Raw genomic sequence first — 6,955 nt, forward strand, 5'->3', positions numbered from 1 at the left:
TTCTAAATGCACCCAAAAAAATCCAAGATTTCTTGAAATTGTTGATGGAAAGGGCCAAAGGGGTCAAGATTTTAATTTGGTTTTGGTTTAAAGTTGATGTAATTAAATAGATTTTTAGTCATAAATAAGTAAGATGATGACTAAGATGAATGAAGATTAATAGATAAAGTAAAAAGACTAAAATACTCTTTAAAAGGAAGGGTGTGTATTGTAATTCTTAACTTAATGGGTATTTTAGTTAGAACCACTAAGTTTGTAACCATTGTCTCGTATTCAAACTCGACCCCTCAACATAAGGTTACACATTTTCTAGTCATTTAGTGTGACAAATCACCTTCATTGGGGGGTCTATGTCCATTCTTAGTTTTTTTACATCATTCTCTTGACTTAAGGTGGTTTGTGGCCATCACCTCGTCACCATCAATGAGGTTTCCATTGTGTCTTCATTTTCAATAATGGGTATTCTAATTAGAACCACTAAGTTCCCGTAGCCACTCAATTCACTATGTTGCCTAGAGAGACTCATACAGGCTTGTGTGGCACGTTTCGTTTGATCGGTTTTAATGAAATTTTTTCTAGGCCAAAACGATAACCTACAGTTTCGAAAAGTGACATCAAATTGCAAAAAAAAAAAAAAAAAAAAAAAAACAAAACAAAAAAAACAAAAAAAAACTAAGGATAAATAGTACAGGTTATGTAACACCCCAAAATCAAGCTTGTTAATTAAACCAAATTAACTAAGGTTGGACGGGTAAAATACCATTAGCGATAAAAGTTAACCCAATAAACATTATGATTTAAATAAATAAACCTAATGTTAAATAAAAGGTGAATGAATGCTTTTTAGAAAACAAAGTTTATAAAAGGTTGGGGCTAAACACCCCAAAAATATTAAAATTCGATTACGATGTTATATTGTTATATTTTGACATAAAGTAATTTAACTAGGAATGTCTAACCTAGTTAATAAGAGTTTACAATTTTAAAACTAAGTAGGTGTAACCTACTTAATAAGTAATAAAACTACGAGATTGAATTGGCACATTGAGGAAAGTGGGAAATATAAAAAATGGAAAAAAATATTAAAACATTCTTAATGTGTGTGTGTGTGGGGGGGGGGGGGGGGTGGTGACATTATGAGGAAAAAGAGAGGGTTTCCTCTCCAAGATTCAACAAATTCAGCCAAATCACAAGTAACTTGACTGTGTAATCCTTGCATGCTTGAAGATTTTGAAGCATCTATCGCTTATAAACCTAAGGCATGTAGTGAAATTGAGCTAATATGATAACTTAAAAATGATGCCCACCAAGTTTTCAATAAAATGCCTTAGTGAGTTTCATCAAATTGTTAGTGTATCTATATATGTCAATTGGCAGTTTGATTTTTAAAAAGTCAAGCTGGCCTAAAATAGAATGGAAAGATACATGAGATATAAGTATCCATAAGGTGATGGTCATGGTATTTGATGACTAATCTATCCATCTTGTGGATATTATGTGACAATTTAACTCTTGGCAAGCTAGGTGGAAGTTTGAAAAGGAATGGGTCAAACAGATCAAAGGTGCAAGGAAGCTCGAAGGACGCAAGGTAAGTAAAACTTACACCTCCTAGAATAGAACCACTACTTATGTAAAGGGAAGTATTTGGTTAAGAACAAGGTTAACAAAGAATCAAATGCGATTAGACAGATGATTTTGTTAAGATGAGACCCCATGGTGTAAACCATGAAATGGGTCAAAATGGATAAAGTTATGACGAGATTATATTTTGGTAATAAACGAACTAGATAAGATATGACCCTATGGTATAAACCATAACGGATCAAATGAGTAAAAATGGTATTGAATCACCTTTGGTGACAATAATAACTTGATTAAGACGAGACCTCATGGTCACCATGAAACGGATCAAAATGGGTAAAACTATGTTAGATCACATTTCGGTGATCAATTAAAGGTTTGCAGAAATAAGATCCTATGGTGTAAACCATAACAGGTCAAAATGGGTGAAACTATGTTAAGTCACGTTTTGGTAATAAACAAAGAATCATGAAAATAAGACCATAGAGTGTAAGCCATGACGGGTCAAATGGGTAAAATGACAAGTAAATCACATGTTGGTGATTAAACAACGGATTTTAAAATGGGATCCTATGGTGTAAACTATAACGGGTCAAATGGGTAAATTGGTAATTAAATCACATGTTGGCGATTAAACAAAGAATTGTAGAAGTAAGACCTTATGATGTAAACCATAACGGGTCAAATGGGTAAACATTGTGTTGAATCGCCCTTTTGGTGATAAACAATATATGGATTGGTTGAGACGCCTAAAGAGAAAACCAAGAATGGTCAAAAGGATAAACGGGTCATATGGGTCAAATTGTGATGATATCACCATTTGAGCTCGCTATTTAATGCTTTGTCTTGTTACTTTCCAAACCTACAGGTAAGCATAATGTCACACCCTGGCTTTTGCGAAAGCGTGGGTTTATTTGGTGTGACTTCTTAATACCATAGCAACAATCACAACATGCTATATGATAAAAACATATGATGTTCATCCATTAAAATAGTTAAAAATGCATAACATATTGTTTTAAAACATCAACCACAAGAATGCGTTACAAAACGTGACTTGTTCCAAAAAGAGTTCATAAGACTCGACGAAAGACTATCAACGGCACCAGGATTGAGACATGCAACTCGTCCAGGAAAGAGTTACACTTCCCAAACCTACGACTCCGGATGACATCCTTATTAAGTACGCAGCTAATCATGCATCACTTGCCAGATCCAAATTAATTCCCCGAAATACATGTAGTTTAAAAAGTCAACAAAAAGTTGAGCGAGTTCATGTGTAAGTCTGTGTGTATAAACCGTTTAATATGTCTGTAAATAACATTGTCCCTGGTATGTAGCAATAAGGAAAAATGATCACCATTGGGTTGCAAATCCAATAGTATATGTGAATGATGCAGGAAGACTCAAACCTAGCAAATTTGTCTCCGGTATGAAGACATAGTCACCACTATGGGCCCCCGGCCTCATGGGTGTAGGCTCGCTACACCCAAATAGATCTATCACTCATGTCCCGTGGTCCTACGATCAGGATTAATGGCCTTAAGTGTCATGCTCACCACTCACTTGATCGCGTAATAAAAACCCCTCCTTAAGCTAATCATACCAATTATAAAATGTCTGAAATAATTTGTAAACATGTATTCCGCCCCCGAAGTATAAAAACCGAAAACAGTAAAGGAAAAGGGGGTCATGAACTCACCATAGTGCGTCTTGACTCGAACTTAACTCTTTCCGCTACACGACAACCTACAACGTACTAATGTCTATTAGACGAACGGGCCGTGCCTTGGCTTAGAGTTTAGTGTTTTGATTTATGTTACTTTGGTATTAATTTGTTAAAACAATAATAATTATTTTAACTTAAATAGCATTCTTAGAAAAATAGTTAGACAACTATTTCGTATCTATTTTCTCGAATATTTTACTAAGTGTTCGGATTCTCGGAAAATTTCAGCAGAGTCTGATATGTGTAAAATGCAACATATAAATTACATCAATTAAGGCATAAAACTAACCCTTTTTAAGTACTAATATTGGAAAAAGAGTGTTTTTGTCTTCCTTTTGTATTTTCAGGATGAAATGAGCTCAAATTCACAAAAGAAGCAAAAAGACAGCTAATTCTAACAAAAATACAAGAAAAGGAATAAAAGTAGACTGCCCGAACCCTCAACGGCATCTTCCCAAGCAAAGAAGAGAAAACAGAAGCCTGAACACGCCCCGTGCTCAGCCAGCACGGGGCCGTGCCCAAGAAGCAGCAGAAAAGACAAACCTGTAGAAGCTTCTATTGCCCACCACGGGGCCGTGTCCAGTGAGCACGGGGGCGTGGTGAAAGTACAGCAGACGCATTAATTGTAATTGCGAATTACAATTAATGAAGAGAGATAGTGTCAGACGGGCACGGGGGCGTGTCCAGCGGACACGGGGCCGTGCCCAGCCTTCTGTTCAGCCTATAAATAGGAGTGCTTGGTTTCATTCCAACTCATCCCTTGGCACACCACCTCTCTCACACTTCATCCACCACCATAACACCATCATCCACCACCATCATCCATTGTCCATCGTAGAGTGTGTGAGTCGTCTCGGGATCCAAGATTGATAGTAAGAGTTCTTGACAATCAAGGCCATGTTTGCCTAAGTCTCTTACATCACTTGGTGAAGACAAGTGTTTAGTATAATACTTTTTATTTTTAATCTTTTGCACTTTTTATTTGGTTTTGTATTAATGACTTTAATAACTAGTTGCTTATGTTGAAGGTGATCTTTCCTTATCGTTTGTCCGTGGTGTCTTGGCATTATTTTACTTTCTATATAAAATAAAAGATTTTCACCATTCATATCTCCACGGTCTATATGGAGGTATGTTGGCTACCTGGTCGAGGGTTAAGGGAACGGTTTGGTAAGGGTCTTGCCCTTGTTCAGCGTTTAGAGGTCCTGCAAGGGACCTGGGTCAAATTTAGTAGGATCTCCTTCAATGCCCATAGGTATTGGATGGCGGGGATCCAAACTCTTTGACCCCCTCATAAGTTAACTACTATTAATACTATAACCCGGCTATTTAGGACTGTATCCCTGCTGACTCAGACTACTTAGCCGAGGGTAACGTCACCGCTAAAAGCGGGGCCTACCATAATTTGCATTAATAACTTAATTCATTATCTTCCAATAATCCAACCCTTTAGGATTGTATCCTTGCTGACTCAAACTACTGGGTTGAGGGTAACGTCGCCTTCAAAAGAGGGGCCTACTACAATAACTAAGATAATCTCTTAAACAAGTGCAAAAGTGCGAAAATAATCAAAGGTTATACTAATACACGAGTCGGATCCAAGTGATTCATCTTGTCTATCTGTTTTTATTTTATTTTTATTTTTCAGCATTTAGTTAGTTTTTATTTTCTTAGTTAAAAACATTTTCTCTAACTTTTGATTTGATTAGACGTTGAGGATAAACCGGTATTAAAAGCTCTTGTGTCCTTGGACGACCTCGGTATCTTACCAACACTATACTACGTCCACGATGGGTGCACTTGCCCATATGTGTGTTTAGTGTTAGTAAATATCGTGTTTTATAAATTTAAAACTTGGCTAAAGGTGTAAAAAGGGCTTAATTATATATCTAAATTATATACACACTACACACGCATCAAGTTTTTGGCGCCGTTGCCGGGGACACAAGGATTTTAAGAAAGTTAGGAATCAACGGCCTAATCATATTTTTATTCTTCTTTTTAATTTTTAGGATTTTCTTAGTTTTTCAGCTTCTGCAGAGCTCAGCACGGGCCGTGCCTGGTCGGACACGGGCCGTGCCCAGCATCGTTACTGGCCGTTTTTAGTTTTCCAAGTTACAAAAGGCTGACCACGGGGCCGTGTCGGTGCAACACGGGGCCGTGTCCAACTTCCAGTAACTGGGATCTGGAAAACAATGACTGTAACTCCGACCACGGGCCGTGTTCACTGAACACGGGGCCGTGGTGAACCTTCTGACCAACATTCTTTTCTGTTTTTATTGCAGGACTTGGAACCCGACGCCAATCTTACATAGTGTATGAGCTCCAGTTCTAATAAGGACATAAAAGAACCTCTAGAGGAACCCGAACGCTTTCTCAGAAAAAGATTAAAAGCTAAAAACCAAGAGAAGGTTTCGGGTGATCCACCTCCAATGGCGGACCAACGTACCCTCATGGATTATCTACGACCTACCGTAGGTAACCTAGGCGCCGCTATCAATGCTCCGAATGTTGAAGCTAATAACTTCGAACTTCGGCCGCATCTGATACAAATGCTCCAAAACTCCGCAACCTTCCATGGGCTTGCGGACGAGGATCCCCATCTACATATCACTAATTTCTTAGAAATATGTGATACCTTTCGGATCAACGGAGCATCAAATGACGCCATCCGCCTCCGAATGTTTCCTTTATCACTAAAAGACCGAGCGAAAGCTTGGCTCAACGCCCTCCCAGCTGGATCGGTAAACACCTGGGATGAACTAGCCCAAAAATTTCTATATAAGTATTTCCCTCCCGCTAAAACGGCTAAATTAATGACTGAAATTAATACATATTCACAAGAGGACGGGGAATCCTTATATGAAACTTGGGAAAGGTTCAAGGAGTTATTACGCAAGTGTCCACATCACGGCCTTGCGATATGGCAACAAGTATCCACTTTCTATAATGGATTGTTGCCACACACAAGGCAGACACTTGATTCTAGCTCCGGGGGACTTTTAGGTAATCGACGCCCGCATGAAATATATAACCAAATTGAGGAAATTGCTCAAACCAATTTTCAATGGCACACCCCCCGAGGCAATTAATCTATTGCCCCGGGCGCCCATAAGGTCGATGAAAGCACTTCTTTACAAGCCCAAATCGAAGCCCTTTCTTCAAAAATAAAAAAATTGGAAATGACAAAAACAGTCTCGGTTATGGCTTGTGAAGGGTGTGGTGGGTCACATGAAAATTGGAGTTGTATGAAAGAAACGGACGATCAACAAGAAATGGTAAACTACATTGATAATAGACCTAGGCCGTCGGGTCCCCCAACGGGAACTTACAACCAAGGATGGCGAAACCACCCAAACCTTGGTTGGAGAGAACCCGGCAATAGTAGTAACCAACAAACCCAACGAACAAACTTTCAACAACCAAGAAATGAGTCACAAAATTTCACTCAACAACAAAGTGGACGAGAAAGGCTTGAAGATACTGTATCTCGCCTCATCTCCGACACTGAAAAGAAAAACTCGGAAAGATTTCTAAAATTAGAATCAAATTTTAGAAATTAACAAGCTAGTATTCAAAACATAGAAAAACAATTAAATCAAATAGCTCAAAATTTTGCCGAGAGACCGCAAGGCGCATTACCTA

The 6,955-nt window shown here is 38.3% G+C and overlaps 1 non-coding gene across 1 annotated transcript; it reads right to left on the reverse strand.

The window, feature by feature from the left end:
- Window positions 1–6,120: 6,120 nt before the first annotated feature.
- On the reverse strand, window positions 6,121–6,227 carry LOC118491791. Its single transcript, XR_004892236.1, has one exon. It is a non-coding gene; the product is annotated as a small nucleolar RNA R71 (small nucleolar RNA).
- Window positions 6,228–6,955: the final 728 nt, after the last annotated feature.

Source organism: Helianthus annuus, chromosome 4 (genome assembly GCF_002127325.2).
Source record: "Helianthus annuus cultivar XRQ/B chromosome 4, HanXRQr2.0-SUNRISE, whole genome shotgun sequence".
NCBI lineage: Eukaryota > Viridiplantae > Streptophyta > Magnoliopsida > Asterales > Asteraceae > Helianthus > Helianthus annuus.